The sequence below is a fragment of the Dama dama genome, chromosome 23 (assembly GCF_033118175.1).
Source record: "Dama dama isolate Ldn47 chromosome 23, ASM3311817v1, whole genome shotgun sequence".
Classification (NCBI taxonomy): domain Eukaryota; kingdom Metazoa; phylum Chordata; class Mammalia; order Artiodactyla; family Cervidae; genus Dama; species Dama dama.
The window spans coordinates 38436861-38456098 of NC_083703.1; the positions used below are offsets into that span (position 1 = coordinate 38436861).

Below are 19238 nucleotides of genomic sequence, written 5' to 3' on the forward strand. Positions count from 1 at the left end.
GATGGGGCTGTTTCAAAGTCAGATTTAGTAGCGGCTCTCCCCTGTGATGGTTCTGTTCAAACTTTCATCTTTAGAAGAATACACAAGGACAAACAAAAATACATTCATTGTGGAAGAAAACAGTGCACCAGTCAGCAGAATGACTTCAGTTACAAGACACACTCAAAGGAAAAATTAATTCCTTGGAAAAGAGCTTTCTATTTTAAGAGGATGAAAAAAAGAAGAGACGACCTCAAGTGATACATAATGAAGACACTTCCCAGGCTCCTTCAAGGCTGTGGCTTTTCAGATGTAAACCTGAAACAAAACCCATCACCAAGGGTGGCATCCAGGCCACATTCCGGTTGCTTATTTTGTTCTGCGGTCAGTCTCTGCTGAACACGGCAGTTTAAACTCCAGCCACAGAGCTGCCGGCTGCCCTGGTCTCTAACATGCCTTGGACTGTCCTCGATGACCCTAACTTGGGTCGCAGTCCTCCCAGGGCACATTGTTTTTTTCCAGGCAACCTGAGTTTAGGGGTAACACACACACAGTGGACCTGAAGATGCCACTTTGCCAGGAAGTTGAGGGACCTCTAAGACCAATTCCAGGGCACCTCAGAGCTAACAAGCTAGTGGTCCCAAGTGTGCATTTGAGGCTGCCTCTTAAGAGCTCGTAAGACTCAACTGTTAGGTTTTCAGGAATTTGAGGAGCTGGGGGACACCTCATTAGTAGCTTGAAATTAGCCAGATGGGAATGTTTACACCACAGTGTGGAACCCTATACCAAGGTCACAGGTGTAAAGCCTTGTACTAAGGCTATAGATATGGAGCCCTGTACCAAGGTCAACTCTGAACTGACTGAGCCCCATAGCAACTGTTGCCATGAGTCCCTCCCCATCTAAATCAGTCAGCTCCCTGATCCCATCTTAGGTAAAAATACCCACCTTATTACCCATCTGTAGCATCTTAACCAGTCACCTAATGCCACCCTTCCAGCAGGAATTTTGTCTTGAGGCTGTAAAAATTGGTTACCAACCCATGAAAGTCGTTGGCTCTCCCTTGAGCCAGCCCACTGTACTGACAGCATCTCTCGCTCTAATAAACTCTATTCTGAAATACTCTGTGTCTGGAAATTCTTTTCCAACCCACTCACAGACCATGATGCCCAGGAACTGACAAACACCATAAAGGCACTCAGGGCACATGCCCCTTGAAAATCAGGTGTTCAACATTTACTCCATCACATTACCTGTGAAATAATACAGACCCAGCTCTCCAGTGGCAGAAATTCATGGAGAGAAATTTTTAATGTCCTTTCTTCAGGCTCTGCCAACTCAAAGAAGAGAATCAGTCTTCCCAAGTATGTAAAGTGGTAGCCTAACTTGAAATGCTCAGTTTAAAAAACAATTAGACTAGAGTATATAGCCTGAGAAAATGGCTTGTTTTCATGTCAAGCTGGCTCAAGAAGTTTCTGAAAATTAATTTACAATAAATTGCCTTATAGAGTTAAAACAGCTTCCAAAATGTTATGGGGCCATTTAAAAAACTGAGGGAGTCAGCCAGTAAATTAAAGTGTAGCTCTATATAGGAAGAAAAAGATTTATCTCAAAAATAATGCAGGCCCAGCTGGAGGAATCAGTCTCTATTTTAGTGGAATGGTAGATAGCGATCCTTAGCTAATCTCAGGATTTTTTTTTCCCCTGAAATAATGGCTGACCATTGGCTCTGTTGTTTTTGGCCAGATTTTCTACCCAAACAAGAATTTTGCAGCTGCAATGACCTAACTTGGGAAACAATTTGATAACATTTTCTAGAAAACACACAACATTTGTTTTACTCTTTCTGAAGACCAACAGAAGGACTGAGAAGAGAGCATAGTATTTTGCCTTGAAACAAAGAAAAACGTTAATAAGATCAGTGGCTGGAAGAATATTTCAGTTCAAATAAAGGTCATCCAAAGCCTTTGAAAAACGTTGTCTTTCAAACCAATAATGAACACGCCTCACACAACAAGCTAACATCCTGGGTCCATTCAGTTGGTTATTAGGGCATAAATGGAAACCCTTATCATATGATAAATTGTAAGCTCAGTAGCTAGCTTCGACAAAAACAGCAGGAATGGTGATTAGCTGAAAAAACAGACTTATGTTTTAGAAAAACCAGGAGAAAAGTTATTGTTGTGGTTGGGGGGGAAAAAACAAGCAGCTTGCCGTGACTCAGATTTCAGTTGGATGGTTAGAGAGGGTAAAAACAAAAATTGTATCAGCTCATCTATCAGCAAAATGCCGTCCCAAAGCTGACTGAATACTCACGTGCTTCCTCCCTAAGCTGGAGATGATATTAGCTCCCAAAAGATGTTGTTAGGGTTAACAGATGTGCTTACAATTGTTGTTACTGTTTATTGGCTAAGTCATGCCCAACTCTTTGCAACCCACATGGACTGCAGCCTGCCAGACTTCTCTGTTGATGGGATTCCCCAGGCAAGAATATGGGAGTGAGTTGCCATTTCCTCCTCCAGGAGATCTTCCTGACCCAGGGATCGAACCTGCATCTCCTGTGTTGCAGGTAGATTCTTTACCACTGACCCACTAGGGAAGCCCTTTTTTGCTTACAATGCTAAGTTCTTAATAAATATTAGCCATTATCTTTCGCATGTAGTCGACTTACTTTAAGCATTTGTCTTGGCTTGGAGTCCCCCAAAAGCAGACCCTGCGGCAAGGATTCAAATACAAGTATCATTGGCATTCTGCGTCCGTGGGCTCCACCAACCGCAAGTTAAAAATATTTGGGGGAAAAATTGGAAGGAATTCCCTGGTGCTCCAAGTGGTTAAGATTTCATGTTTTCACTATTGCTGGGGGCCGGCTCAATCCCTGGTTGGGGAACTAAGATCCTGCAAGCCTTGCAGCATATATCATGAAAAATTATATATATTTATACAGAAAAATTTTACATACATATGAAAAAAAATTCCAGAAAGTTCCGAAGAGCAAATCTTGAATTTGTCCATGTTCAGGCAACTACTTACACAGCATTTATATTGCATTTACCACTATTTACATAGCATTCTATTAGAAGTAATCTGGGGATGATAGAGAATGTAAGCGAGAATGTGCATAGCTTGTATGCAAATACGACACCATTTTATAGAGACTTGAGTGTTTGGGGAAGGGGGTCCTGGAACTGACCCCCCGTGTATATTGAGGGGTAAGTGTAGTGTATTGGGGAGAGGGTCCTGAGGCACCAGTAGATGCTTCTGAAGAAGGGAGAAAGAGAAGGCAGCAAGTTACGGGGATGTTCCCACAATGACCACAGTGGAGCTGACTGCGACTGTGTTCTCCAGGAGACTGAGCAGGACCCCCAAAAAGATACCCCACCGAGGGGTGAGGGGACTGGGCTCTTACCCACCAACTCCCTATCTCTGGTTAAAGGCTGCTCCCGAGGGCAGCTTTCAGGTTTACAGGAACAAGTTCAGGGACATGGCGGCGGGGAGGGGCCCTGGCAGAGCCTTTAGAATCCGCATCCTTGTTTTCTGATCATTAAAGGAGCTGAAGTTCCTCTACATATTCAGTGGGTCGACTCTATAGTGATAATAATGCAACAAAACAACTGTGTTCATTCTCTGCTGGTTTTAATGGAGATACTAAGATAGGAAATAAATTATGTAACTTAAAAACAGATATAAGTTTCCATCAAGTCAAAGTAGCATCAAGAATAATATGTGTAAATCCACGAACCTATGGACACCTTATCTTCGACAAAGGAGGCAAGGATACACAATGGAAAAAAGACAACCTCTTTAACAAGTGGTGCTGGGAAAACTGGTCAACCACTTGTAAAAGAATGAAACTAGAACACTTTCTAACACCATACACAAAAATAAACTCAAAATGGATTAAAGATCTAAATGTAAGACCAGAAACTATAAAACTCCTAGAAGAGAACATAGGCAAAACACTCTCCGACATAAATCAGAGCAAGATCCTCTATGACCCACCTCCCAGAATATTGGAAATAAAAGCAAAACTAAACAAATGGGACCTAATGAAACTTAAAAGCTTTTGCACTACAAAGGAAACTATAAGTAAGGTGAAAAGACAGCCCTCAGAGTGGGAGAAAATAATAGCAAATGAAGAAACAGACAAAGGATTAATCTCAAAAATATACAAGCAACTCCTGAAGCTCAATTCCAGAAAAATAAATGACCCAATCAAAAAATGGGCCAAAGAACTAAACAGACATTTCTCCAAAGAAGACATACAGATGGCTAACAAACGCATGAAAAGATGCTCAACATCACTCATTATTAGAGAAATGCAAATCAAAACCACAATGAGGTATCATTACACGCCAGTCAGGATGGCTGCTATCCAAAAGTCTACAAGCAATAAATGCTGGAGAGGGTGTGGAGAAAAGGGAACCCTCTTACACTGTTGGTGGGAATGCAAACTAGTACAGCCGCTATGGAAAACAGTGTGGAGATTTCTTAAAAAACTGGAAATAGAACTGCCATATGACCCAGCAATCCCACTTTTGGGCATACACACTGAGGAAACCAGATCTGAAAGAGACACGTGCACCCCAATGTTCATTGCAGCACTGTTTATAATAGCCAGGACATGGAAGCAACCTAGATGCCCATCAGCAGATGAATGGATAAGGAAGCTGTGGTACATATACACCATGGAATATTACTCAGCCACTAAAAAGAATTCATTTGAACCAGTCCTAATGAGATGGATGAAGCTGGAGCCCCTTATACAGAGTGAAGTAAGCCAGAAAGACAAAGAACATTAGAGCATACTAACACATATATATGGAATTTAGAAAGATGGTAACGATAACCCTATATGCAAAACAGAAAAAGAGACACAGAAATACAGAACAGACTTTTGAACTCTGTGGGAGAAGGCGAGGGTGGGATGTTTCGAGAGGAATCGGGTGGAGAGGGAGGTGGGAGCGGGGACTGGGATGGGGAAGACGTGTAAATCCATGGCTGATTCATATCAATGTATGACAAAACCCACTGAAATGTTGTGAAGTAATTAGCCTCCAACTAAAAAAAAAAAAAAAAAAAAGAATAATATGTGGAGTTTAAACTCCAGTTCTGCCTCGAATCGCTTAACATTTCCTCAATACCTATCACCTGAAACTAGAAAGTGTGGCTAATATTTTTTCACATTGCTGTGGAATAGCTAAGTTTTCATGAAAAAGAAAAAAAAAAAAAAATCCCTCTTTTCCCCCCAAATCACCAAGCTTTAACAGTTGCAATAACACGCTTCCCCAGTAACTGAAACCACTCAAGTTTTTAGGAAAAATAACATATTAAGTTCCCAGGACTTCCCTGGTGGTCTAGTGGTTAAGACTTTGCCTTCCAATGCATGGGGTGAGGGTTCGATCCCTGTTCAGAGAGTTAGGATCCCACATGCCTTGGGGAGCCAAAACCAAAACATGAAACAGGAGTAATTTTGTAAGAAATTCAATAAAGACTTTAAAAATGGTCCACATCAAAAAATCTTAAAAAAAACAACCAAAACTTTCCCATGCATCCAGGAAAAGGTTCAGACACTCGAGTGATTAACACTTATGAACTCCATTCCTAAATTGAGAAATTTATGTTACATAATCTGATCATTTGTGTCTTTTTCATGTGAAAAGAGGAAAGTGGCTGACATTTCCAAAATAAATAACTGCCTCAGAGAAAAAGATTCAATGATTTGGCCACATAAAATATACTCTTCTGTGCTACAAAAACACCAAAAAACACCCAAACAAAAAAACCTAAGAGCAACAACCCCAAAACAATGTTAGAGGCTAATCAAAAACAGGGGGAAAGTTTGCATAGTAGATAAATGACAAAGTATTATGTAAAGATTACAAATCAACCGAAAAGGACAAACAGCTAATAGAAAAGTAGATGAAGATCAAAAGCATTGAGAGTTTTTTCTGTTACAGAGTCTGACCATTTGTGATATTTTCAAATGAAAAGGAAAATCATATATAATGGCCTAGGTTTCTAAAGCAAATAAGTAGAGTTTGATATGGAATGTTAAAGTATAAGGAAGAAGGTGCATGGTCAAAAATATGAAAAGATGTTCAAGCTCATTATTCATCAAATATTGCAAATTTAAAATGAGAAAGTGGCACCTCCCAACAAATTGGTGAAGGTTAGAAATATCATCGAGACCTACCTAACACTGAAGTGGGGCCAGAGATCCAGACATCCTTACACTGTTCCTAGGAATGTAACAGTTCTAGATGGCAAACTGACAATATGCTTCATATTTCTTTAGATAGCTCAGGAATTTCGACCTAGCAGATTCTACTCACAGGAATTCAGCCTAAGGAAATAATTGGACAAATGTCTGAACATATTCTCAACAGATGCTGTGTCAGTCAGGGCTTTCCAGAGAAACAGAACTAATACTATATATATATTGAGAGAGAGAGATGGATCTATTTTAAGGAACTGGCTTATGCCATTGTGAGGGCTGGAAGGCTGGCAATTCATCTAAGAGTTGAAGTGCATTCTTGAGTTTGAAATCCATCAAGGCAGGTCAGTAGGCTGGCAATTCAGGAAGGGTTGCTACCGTTACAGCCTTGAGGCGAATTCCTTCTCCAGAAATCTCAGTTTTTTATGTTACAGCCTTTTGCTGATTGGATGAGGTCCATCCAAATCAGTAATCTGCTTTATTCAGAGCCAACTGATTACAAGTTAACCACATTATTTTATTATATGTTATATCTACAAAATACCTTCACAGCTACACCTTGATGAGTATTGAACAAGCAACTGGGCACCACAGCCGAGCCTCAGAGACGCATAAAGTTAACCATCACAGACGGTCAAGACTGACTTCACAGGTTAATAGGAGTCAACAAAAGACGCTCTTAGTCCAACACCCCATTTTCCCTTCTTGTGTCTCCTCACTAACATTTGGGTATGGACCACATGCCCTTACTTTTTAAAATTTTTAATGGAGTATAGTTGACTTACAGTGTTGTGTTTTTTTAATTTTTAATGGACTATAGTTGACTTACAATGTTGTGTTATTAACAGTTTCAGGTACAGAGTACAGTGAATCAGTGATACATGTACATATATCTACTCTTTTTTAGGTCATTCCAGAGTATGAGGAGAGTTCCCTGTGCTATTTAGTAGGTCCTTATTAGTTTTCTATTGTATATACAGTAGTGTGTATATGTCAATCCAATCTCCCAGTTTATCTATCCCCCCTTACCTCCTGGTAACCCTGTTTGTTCTCTACACCTGCAACTCTATTTCTGCTTTGTGGATAAGTTCATTTGGACCCTTTTAATAGATCCCACAAAAAAGTGATATCACATGATATTTGTCTTTGTCTTCACTCAGTATGATAATTTCTAGGTCCATTCGTTTTGCTGTAAATGGTATTATTTCGTTCTTTTCATGGCTGAGTAGTATTCCATTGTCTATCTGTGCCACATCTTCTTTATCCATTCATCCGTCCATGGACATTGCTTCCATGAACCACTCTTTCTTAGGTCCAAGATACCACGTGCTTCTGGATTTCCCATTTCTTTACTCCTTCTTAGCCTCTTGAAGATATCCTCTTCAAATTCACATCTTTGAATTATTGGGGCTCTTGCATCCAGACACATGGAACAGGCACCCAACAATAGCTTAACCAAATGCAGTGGGGTGCAGAGGCAGGCAGACTAGGGCTGGCTTGGTGGACCCCAATTCCTTCCCACTCTCAATCTGCTGACCTGGGTTTGTGCTCTGGTGCCCACGCTCACAAGACACCTGCTGCCCTCTCGCAGGGTCTACACCAGCAGTGTCTCCCCACTGACTCTCTGGAATCAGATTCATTTATTTATTCAACAGGTGTTCTTCACAACCTACAGTGCTAACACTCTTCTGGCACTGAGATGACAGAAGTGAAAAAATATATAATGATCCTTGTTCTTGGGGAGCTTATATTCAAATGAGGGAAACAGAAAGTAAAGAAGATAAACAGGTGAAACCTGCCCTGGGTCAGATGTTGGTGGGTAATATGGAGAAAAAGAAAACACAGGGAACTGCGGCTTCTTGCTGTGCATTTTTACCTGTCACACACAGGTTTAGGGGTGGACCCAACATTTTTGCGGGAACTTATTTAGCCATATTGGGTCTCCTTTAGCCTTACTCTGAAGCCTTCAGTACTCTCTACTCTTTTTATATGTATATATTTTTATCTCTGAATTTATAAAAGCCCCCAAAGTGGGTAAAACCACTCCCAGTGAATGGTTTAGGTGTGTTAAGAAATGTAGATGCTTAGAGCTCAACCTCATTGTTTAAGCAGCAGGACCCACTTCCCTACAATCCTCTGAAGGTTTTTACCTGAGTCTTTTCTGCCTCTCCAGAGCTCTTTCCCTTCACATGGACCTTGGACATAATTTTTTGGACGTGACTAGAGAGACTCCCAGGCAATCAGGTCAGTATTAACCAGCTCTCACAGAGGTGTTTACCCCATTTTAGAAGAGGATATAAAATTTGTTTTTTTCTGTAGAGTTAAATAATATTAAAATGGAAAAAAACATTAAAAAGGAAAGGGGACAGGAAGGCAGGGGTGTGTGTGGTAACTTCAGACAGGGTAGTCAGGGAAGGCCTCCTGGAGGAGGTGACACCTTAGCTGAGAACTGAGAGAAGTGATAGGCAAGGATCGGGGTGTCTTCCCTGTACAGGGGTACTAGCGGATGATAGAATATGATGCTGGTCATGGTTTTGAAAAATCATAGGAATGCAAAGCTAATGAAAGATCAGTCGTGTGTGTGTGTGTGTGTGTGGTTGTATAAGTGTACAGACTGGAAGTTACATTCCAAACCAATGCGAGGGTTTCATCTTGGTAAGGGGCAAAGAACTACAGGAGAGAGAAGTTGAAAATTTCCCTGTTTTTTTTTTTTTTTTAATGAGAGAAACTACTCCAGGTAATTTGTATAATTAATTTTTTTTTTTTAAATCACCTTCTAAAATGACTGACTTAAGGCAATGGGGCAATGAGTGGGGAACATTTTCTAATACATTTTCAGAACTAAGAAAGTAAGCCTGCATTTTGTAACAACCAGGAAAAAAATACAACAAGGTGATTTCTGACCTGTAATTATTTTTACTGACCTTTGGCCCAGCCAGCAGATGACCCAGGGAAGCTCTTATCAGACTGCCTCGCTCCCACAAGGTCTGGCTCTGTGCTGCCAGCATCACTATGGCTAGCTACAGGCACTCCTGCCGCAGCCGCAAGGGTGGAAAGAGCTTCCCCCCGGCAGGTGACAACACTTATTAATATAAGATGATGGAGAAGCAAAGGGAGAAAGAATGCAATGGGCTGGGCCTCCGGAAGGCAAAGCCCCAGATCTTTAGCCCCCATACCCAGCCCAGGGCTCATCTGCCTGATAACCTGGTTCTCACAGTTTCCCTCCCTCCGGGAAACTGGAGATAAGCTTCCTGGCCACTGGGGCAAAGGGCAGTTGGATGCAGTGTTTGGTTGCCCTCTTGCCATGGTCCAGGCTGGTCAGTGGCTTCCCTACCAGAGCACAGATAAAGTCACTTTATCATGTCTCTGCCCTCTGACCTCCCTTACAAAGAGCTCCAGGTTCTCAGTCCTGCAGGTCCGCATCAATCCGACCACGGTCTCCTCTTTCCAAAGAAGCCTTAGTGCTGACCTCGAAGATGGACAGAGACGTCTTTTCAGGTCTGTGGCCTCGTCCTGGTCCCTGGCTCAGGACCCTCACAGGCTTGACAGTCATTAGTCCATTTTCTTTGAGGCATGGAAATGTAGCCTGAGCTTTTTGTTTTTAATTTTGGCAGCACCACATGGCTTCACTTTATTTCTTCATAGCTCCTCATTACGGATTTATGATGACTGCAGACAGTAAAGTGTGTGTGTGTGGAAAGCCAGTCCTGAATAACACTGTTGTTGTTGTTGTTTTTATTCTCTAAATTGTGTCTGACTCTTTCTGACCCCATGGACTGCAGCCCACCAGGCTCCTCTGTCCATGGGATTTCCCAGGCAAGTATACTGGAGTGGGTTGCCATTTTCTTCTCCGGGGATCTTCCCAAACCAGGGATCGAACCCGAGGTTCCTGCATGTCCGGCATTGCAGGCAGATTCTTTACCACTGAGCCACCAGAGAAGCCTCCCTAAAGAATACTACTAGTAAGTAAAGCTGCTCTGTTAATAAACTTACTTTGGTCCCATAGGAAAAAGCAGCTGAAAGGAAGATTTTAGCTACTTATTACCAGGTTTTGGTAAGCTGTGACATCAGCCTTTGCACTGGGTATGAATATTTGTATACTTTCTTTAGAAAATATGGAGAAGGGAATTATTACCCACACCAGTGTTCTTGCCTGAAGAATCCCATGGACAGAGGAGCCTGGTGGGCTTCAGTCCACAGGGTCGCACAGAGTCGGACATGACTGAGGGACTAACACTTTAGAAAATCAAATCAGCTGATAGAAGTTACATAATGCTGATTTTGTTTCGCGAGAAACGAAAATCCTACTCAGGAGGAGTCCAACCATTATTTATGGCTCAGATTTTCTAAGTTTTCCCTGAAACAAATTGGTATTCTGAATTTCCAACATTCTTCCCAGAATGCTTTGTTGATTCTACGCTGAGAGATGGAGGAATTTTTACTCAGGAAGGAAAATATTTTTCTTTTTTTTCTGAGAGGAAAATATTTCCAATTGTACCCACATCAATTTTTATGGTTGGTAAAGTATTTTCATTATATTAGTCAGAAAAAGTCCGGCCTAAAGTACAAAACCAAAGGTATTTGAAATGGCTTCCTAGTCAGGAAGGTCTCGCAACAGCTCAGTTTCTGGACTCAGGAAAAACACACGAGGTCGTGGCTGGCCAGGAAGGCCACCTCACAAGAGGGCTGACTCTTTTTTTCTCTGAAAGCTTGGAAGTGGAGTCCGAGTTTATTTGTTGACTACACTGTTCTTGTTTCTTGTAACCATAGAGTCTGGTTTGGTTGAGTGTTTCTTCTGTCAAGGCTCCTGCCGAGCCAATATTTATCATTTCAGAAATTTCCGTGAGTCATAAAATAAACCCGAACTCTGCTGTACCTTCTATGGGTACTTCTTTGCTAGAATTATTTAAAATAAAAGGAAAAAAAAATGCTGGAATCCAACACAGCATTTACCAGACCACATACACACTTTCTTCTGCATTGAGGGTCCTTCTCTGAGACGTCAAAGCCATTTAAGGTGTGCGGCCTGCTGCCTGGACCCTTCTTGCTCACCAGTTCAGACCCCTGGCTGGGGAGTGTGGGGGAGAGATGGGCGGGAGAGAAGGGGGGCAGGCTGGGGCTGGGAAACAGAGGAAGCTGAAGTTTGAAGCCAGGAAGTGACTCACTGGCTCACAGCACGAGAAATACCAATGAGCAAGTGATTCCTTCCAGCTCCAGCATGGAAAACCTTGCCAGGGTACCACCTCTCAATGACTGAGCCTGAATTTACTAACCAAAAAAAATAAAAATAAACAAACGACAGTATGATGTGACATGTCGGCCTCTCACTGACATGGATTAGTACGTGACATTAATGCTCTTTTCTCCCTTTGTGCCAGTCAGCTCCCTCCCCCCAGATGTGGATGCTTGAGAGAACCCCATGAGATCACCACCTGGACAATTATAATAACTTATTGATTTTGCTGTAAAAATAGGCCCTGTGTCAAGAGCTCAAGGCCCAGAGTTTCTCAACCAAAATTCAAGGGCCTGCCTTAGTAACACTAGAACAGGATTCTCTACAAATGGCTGATACTGCACCAGATGCTCAATGAATCTTCTGTTTAGTGCAGGCATCACATTTTTGAGCTAAAGAAGTTAAATTCGTCAATACCTTCAGTTTGCAGGTGAGGACAAGGAGGCCCAGAGAGGGGTATTGTACAAGAGGTTACACCAGCTGGAGCTGGTGACAATGGTATCAAATACCTCATTGAGAGACTGATGGCAGAAATACCGGTGTCTTATAGTAAAAGGCCCTCGAATTTCACATCACAACCACAGTCCCTCGGCTGTTTCCCACGTGGGAGCTGTCATGGAGCCTGCTTCAAGCTCCTCATTGGGCAGACCTGGGTATCTTTGGCTCAATTATCATCTGGCATCCTTTCTCCCATCCCCAAAGGAAAGGAAAACTAGGAAGCACGGCAGAGCAGCCCCTCAGAGGGGGGGGAAAGTCACATTTATATCTAATCTCGGTATCTTGGTCTGTGGAGTCTAACATTTTGGTAAAAATGCTTGGTGTTCTTTCCTTCCAAACATCAATCTCTGAGCGTCCCCTCTGGACTCATGTTCCCCAACCTCAGTAAGAAATCATGTTGGGAACAAATGCTTTCTTCGTCTCTCTCCAGACGCCTCACTCATTAAGCTCCAGTAACATCTCCCTACTATGATCTGCCCCATCAGTGGGAGTTTGAGAATTCCCAAGAGATCCTGGGCGGAGTTTATCTTGGCATCCATCTGTTTGCACTCGTGATCTCCTTGTGGCAGGGCCCATGACTTATTCATCTTCTTGTTCCTGGTGGCAACATGACCACAGCTGGCAAAGAGTAGGATCCCAGTTGTCAAATCTAACTGAAAAATATTGCAAAGTGGCGTCCTGCAGTGAATGCAATGTTTTGCCTCCAAACTCAAACTTTCATTTTTTAACACTTCATTTTCATATGAGAAATTCGGGTGGTGAAAACAGATGGGATGGTGCAAACATCCTTTCAAAAGGCCGGGCTGCTAGGACTCCTACTTGGTTGGTGCGTATTAGACTGAACCATAAGAAAGCCCTGTTTTTGTAAGTCAGAGGTAGTTGAGTGTTGCCCATTTTCTTTGTTCAGACTAACAGAAGTGAAAAGAATATAACTACAGATACACTGCTTTTTACTTTTCATGAGACTCTTGAAGGGAATGTATGGGCCAGGAGGGGTGAAACATCACTGGTCAGAATAAATGTGTGACATTCTACCCCATTTTCTCTAGTAGTACACTATCACCTGAAAAACACATGTTATAGGTGTTCAAATTTTATGTTATATAGCAGTATATGACTTTAAGGATTAACAGAGAAATTGATAGTGTTACCATGGGACTATCCTGTTCCCATGAATACACTAAAATATATTTAGTGCTTTTCTAAAATAGGCCCTTGGGGCTGCCTGGACCCGCAGAACTAGGCTACTGTACAGGAATGCCCAGAATGCCATTTGCCTTGGTTTGTATATCCCCCACCCGCTGTGGTATTTAGGAAGCAGCAAAGGGTCCCCAGTTCTCTTGTTGGCACCACTGTGAGTGATGTCATGTGGCCTGATGACAATAAGCAGACGACTTACTCCTCTGGGCTCCTGAAGACCATCTCCTCCCCTCACCACATCTGTAGAACAGGACTAACAATTGTTTCTACCTGTGGCCATCACCACTGTCACCTCTCAATAGCCATGTTCCCTTCTTCCTCAGGAAAGGAACCCGTTTCTTAGCCAAGCACACTGCTGCTCAAAGAAAAGACCACACCTGCAGACTCCCTTGTAGCCATACAACTGAGTTCTCGTTGGTGAGATAAAAGGAGAAGCCCCGCCTGGCACTTCTGGGAAGTTGCTTTAGAAGGCAGAGGTAGATGTCACATATCTACTTCTGCTCTTAAGGAGCTTGGAGGCTGCCACTCTGTCCTTACCACAAATCAGAAGCTGAACAGACTACTCTCCCTGGATCCGTAAGAGAGAGAACTCAGGGCAAACCGCTGACCCTCAAACTGGAGTCAGACAGGAAAACACAGGGAGCTGTGGCTTCCAGATCAGAAACTCACAAGGGGAGACTGCCGTGGGAACCAGTGCCAGGTGGGAAGCTCTGAACCGTGATGGACACGTTGCTGGAGTCTGACAGTGAAAAACTCCAGAGAGACTCAGTCGCAGGGGGACCCCCACACCCTCTGTTTACCTCCTAGAGCTCCACCAGGTTCCCACAGTAAATACCAGAGAGAAATTCCCTCCTGCCTGTAGCTGGGGATGGGGAAAGGAGCCACACTGAGATCCTTCAGAGCAGCAGTCCCCAACCTTTTGGGCACCAGTTTCGTGGAAGGCAATTTTTTTCCACGGACTGGGGAGATTTGGGGATGCTTCAGCACACTACATTTATCGTGCACTTTATTTCTATTATTATTACACCAGCTCCACCTCAGATCATCAGGCATTAGATCCCCAAGGTTGGAGCAGACCCTTGCTCCAGAGCATTTTGTTCTTCTTTTTTAAAATATTTATTTATTTGGCTGCATTGGGTCTTATTTGCAGCATGTAGTGCAGGGGCTTCTCTCTAGTTGCCTTGCAGCATGTGGGATTCCAGTTCCCTGACCAGGGATCGAATCCAAGTCCCCTGCACTGGAAGATAGATTCCTAACCAATGGACCACAAGGGAAGTCCCACTCTGACTTCTTAACAAGGCCTGCCCTCAGGGTAAACTAGTTAACCAGAGCCTAATCAATCAGGATTGTACTGAAGCCTAACTCCTCTGGGTTAGGGAAATACCCAACTGGACATAGTTGAGCTAGAGAACATAGCAACAAAATCCTGAAAACCAAAAAGGAAAAAGAACTAAGACTGAAAAATACAGAACAGAAAATTCAAGGACAGAGAGACAACAGCAAAAGGTGACATACCGGTAATGGGAAAACCAGAGGAGAAGAAAAAGAGGAATAGAAGAAACAATAGAGACTGAGAATTTTCACCAAACCACAGACCCAGAAAGCTAAGAAAACACCAAGTGGGATGAATACCAAAAAAAAAAAAAAAAAACCAAAAAACCTATATCTAGGTCTAGCATTTTAACTTACAGAACATCGAAGACAAAGAAAAAAAAAAACACTGAAAGAAGCCAGGAGGATAAATCTTATCTATAGAGGAAGAAAGATAAGAATTACTTTTTCCACAAAACTCATTCAAGCAAGAAGAGGGTAAAGGGAAATATGTAAAAGTGTTGAGAGAAAAAAGCCCACCAACCTCAAATTCTGTACCTTGCAAAATTATCCTTCAAAAGGGAAAGAAAAGGGATTCCCTAGAAGTCCAGCGGTTAAGACACCATACATTTTCACTGCTGAGGGTTTGGGTTCAATCCCTGGTCAGAGAACTAAGATCCTGCAAGCCATGAGACACAACCAAAGAAGAAAGGAAAAAAGTGAAGAAGAAATAGACTTTCTCGGACTAACAGAATTTAAGAGAATCTGTTGCCAGTAGACCTGCCTTGAAAGAAATGTTAAAAGAAATTCTTTAAAGAGAAGGAATATAATAGAGGTCAGAAATTTGGATCTATATGAAAAAAGAACATCAAAGAAGTGAAGGGAAAATAAAAGGTTTTATTTTTCTTATTCTTAATTGATCTAATGATTGTCTGAAATAATAGCAACAATGTATTCAATTATACACGCTTTTGCATATATTATATACATGCTTATCTATAAGTATATAAAAATGAAATGAATCACAGGAATAATATAAGAGAAGGGTAGCAGGACTGTCACTATCAGGTGGTCCCACTATCTGTCAAGTGGTATGGCATTATTTGAAAGCAGATCTCACTTTGCATCTTCTGAGGACCAGTACCATGTGAATCACCTGGGACATATGAGACCCCACTTCTAAACACTTGAACTTGCATTTTAACACTATCTTCAGGTGGTCTGGATGCTTATCAAGATTTGAGAAGTGATGAGCTGTGGTACTAAAGAAGGACCCACTCTTTTTTTTTTTTATTTTAATCTTTTAACACCAAAAAATATTTTGTATTGGGATATAGCCAATTAAGAATGTTGTGAAAAACAACAACAACAAAAAAAAAGAATGTTGTGGTAGTTTCAAGCGAACAGGGAAGGGACTCCGCCATACATATACATGTATCCGTTCTCCCCCAACCCCCGCACCCATCCAGGCAGGCATATCTTCACATTGGGTAGAGTTCCCTGTGCTATACAATAGGTCTTTGCTGGTTGTCCATTTTAAATATAGCAGTATGTACATGACCATCCCAAAATCCCTAACTATCCCTTCCCCTGGCAACCATAAGTTCATTTTCTAAGTCTGTGAGTCTCTTTCTGTTTTGTAAGTAAGTTCATTTGTATCACTTAAGAAGGACCCACTCCTACTCTCTTGGGCAGCACACATATACTAAAATTGGAACGATACAGAGAAGATTAGCATGGCCCCTGCGCAAGGATGACACACAAATTCATGAAGCATTCCATATTTTTTTTCAGAATGGGAGAAAATAATAGCAAATGAAGCAACGGACAAAGCATTAATCTCAAAAATATACAAGCACCTCCTGCAGCTCAATTCCAGAAAAATAAATGACCCAATCAAAAAGTGGGCCAAAGAACTAAACAGACATTTCTCCAAAGAAGACATACAGATGGCTAACAAACACATGAAAAGATGCTCAACATCACTCATTATCAGAGAAATGCAAATCAAAACCACAATGAGGTACCATTTCACGCCAGTCAGAATGGCAGCTATCCAAAAGTCTACAAGCAATAAATGCTGGAGAGGGTGTGGAGAAAAGGGAACCCTCTTACACTGTTGGTGGGAATGCAAACTAGTACAGCCACTATGGAGAACAGTGTGGAGATTCCTTAAAAAACTGGAATTAGAACTGCCATATGACCCAGCAACCCCATTGCTGGGCATACACACCGAGGAAACCAGAATTGAAAGAGACACGTGTACCCCAATGTTCATCGCAGCACAGTTTATAATAGCCAGGACATGGAAGCAACCTAGATGCCCATCAGCAGACGAATGGATAAAAAAGCTGTGGTACATATACACAATGGAGTATTACTCAGCCATTAAGAAGAATACATTTGAATCAGTTCTAATGAGGTGGATGAAACTGAAGCCTATTATACAGAGTAAAGTAAGCCAGAAAGAAAAACACCAATACAGTATACTAAGACATATATATGGAATTTAGAAAGATGGTAATGATAACCCTGTATGCGAGACAGCAAGAGAGACACAGATGTATTGAACAGTCTTTTGGACTCTGTGGAAGAGGGCGAGTGCGGGATGATATGGGAGAATGACATTGAAACATGTAAATTATCATATGTGAAACGAATCGCCAGTCCAGGTTCGATGCATGATACAGGATGCTCGAGGCTGGTGCACTGGGATGACCCAGAGGGATGGGATGGGGAGGGAGTTGGGAGGGGGGTTCAGGATGGGGAACACATGTACACCCATGGTGGATTCAAGTCAATGTATGGCAAAACCAATACAATGTTGTAAAGTAAAGTAAATAAATAATCTAAATAAAAAAAAAAAATAAAGGGGAAACAAACAAACAAAAGAAGGACCCACTTTTGATCCCTTGGAAAGTGGTCAGAGATCTCCAGACTCCTGGAAACATTCCAGGATGAGACTGGCAGGCTCTGAGACTCAGAGGTAGAGGGTGACTCCAAGTCTCAGGCCAACAGGGTTCCAGACACAGGTTCCAGTTGCAGGTGGATAAAGGTGGGTTCTTTCCTCTCAAAGTGCTAATACCCACCAGCCACATCAGCATCACCCAGGAATCCTTAAAAATTCCTGGGTCTCACTGATATACTGGGTTTGAGAAATACTAGAAATTCCTGGGTCTGAGATATACTATCAGAAACTCTGGGGTAGGGCACACAAATCTGACTTTTTTTTTAATTTTATTTTTTAAATTTATTTAATTATTTATTTTACTTTACAACACTGTATTGGTTTCACAAATCTGATTTTAAGTTCTCTTTCACGTTGAAAAACCACTGCTCTAACCCGCCAAAAATTCTGCAGCAGATGCTGAGGCTTAAAAATTGCCACTTTTAAAAACTTTTTCTTAAAAACAAAACAAAAAAACAGGACAGTTAATGAGAAATGGGTTTCTATGCCGAATGGCCAGAATAAAAAAGCACATATAATCTAGACCTTACATAGTGCCCAGGAAAAACAAAAAAGTATTGATTATCTCCTCCAAAAGCCTAACATTGGGAGTATTAAAATAGTTCTGGTAGAGGCCTGCTGGGGCTTCTCTCCTGGCTCAATGATAAAGAATCTGCCTGCCAATGCAAGACGTGCGGGAGCCTGGGGTTTGATCCCTGGGTTGGTACATGACTGAGCGACTAAGCATAGCACAGCACATAGCTTCTCTGTTGGCTTAGATGGTGAAGAATACGCCTGCAATGCAGGAGACCTGGGTTCAATCCCTAGGTCAGGAAGATCCCCTGGAGACGGCAATGGCTACCAACTCCAGGATTCTTGCCTGGAGAATCCCATGGACAGAGGAGGCTGTTGGGCTACAGTCCATGAGGTCGCAAACAGTCGGTGGTGACTGAACACAAAGCACATAGGATAGGCGTGTTATGCTCTAGGGAGCCTAAATTAAGTAAAACGTCATCATGCCGGTTGCAAATTCTTTGTTCCCTCTATCCTCCACTGAAACGCCCTCAGACAAAAACGCTGGGATTCCTTCTGGCCCTCTGAAAAGTGTGTTTCTGATGCAACCGTCCATGAAACAAACGCAATCCCAAGTTAAAAACCCCCAAACCCGGGCAGCGGGGCCGGCGCCACCCTCCCTAGGCGAGCAGGCCGTTTCCAGCCGCACCCTGCGGGCGGCAAGGCCTTCCTTCCCCGCGCTGTTCCCGAAGATAAATAAATCGCTCCTTGTTTTTTTTTCCAGACCTGAAATTAGCGGTGACTCAGAGCACTCAGGGCTGCCACAGTCGCTTTGGGAAGGAGGAAAAATGCGCAGACTTTACCCCTCGCCCGAGGGCCTGACGTGCCGGGGCTGGGCCAATCACGGGAGGTTGGCGGGAATCGCACCAAAGTAGGTAAAAAAATGCGGGACGCGTCCCCCGCGAGGCCGGCGCCGGGCTCCCACGGGCCCTCCCTGCGGTCTGCTCCGCCGCGGGCCCCGCCCCTCTGCCTTCCTCCGCCGCCAGGCCTCGCCTCCTCGGCCCTCCTCGGGCCCCCCTAGGACCCGCCCCCTCGGCCATCCTCGACACCCCCTCCGGCCCCGCCCCTCGCCGCGGCGCACACCTGGCCAGGTGGCTACTTCCATGTAAGGATAACGGCAGCGCAGTGGGCGGGGCGCCACGTGGCCCCGCCCCTCTCTCAAGCCCCGCCTCCTCGTCCGAGCTTGGGGAGGACTTCGTCCGCGTCCCAAATTGATGAAGGGTATTGGGTCCACCCCCCGTCTCTGGAAGCTGAGGAGGACCCCGCCTGCCTGGAGTCAGAGGCT

The 19238-nt window shown here is 43.1% G+C and overlaps 1 protein-coding gene and 1 pseudogene across 2 annotated transcripts in view; one reads left to right on the plus strand and one right to left on the minus strand.

The window, feature by feature from the left end:
* The window catches only part of BFSP1 (beaded filament structural protein 1), a 67250-nt gene extending 48479 nt beyond the window's left edge, over window positions 1-18771 (minus strand). Inside the window, exon 1 of one of the 2 annotated variants that reach the window (XM_061126396.1) lies at window positions 18757-18771. The gene's annotated coding sequence lies outside the window, so the exon portion shown is untranslated. Of the gene's footprint in view, window positions 1-18679; window positions 18732-18756 lie in introns of those variants that run through there. The other variant, XM_061126395.1, reaches the window with a different exon arrangement.
* Window positions 16121-16221, plus strand: LOC133045297 (U6 spliceosomal RNA; annotated as a pseudogene).
* Window positions 18772-19238: the final 467 nt, after the last annotated feature.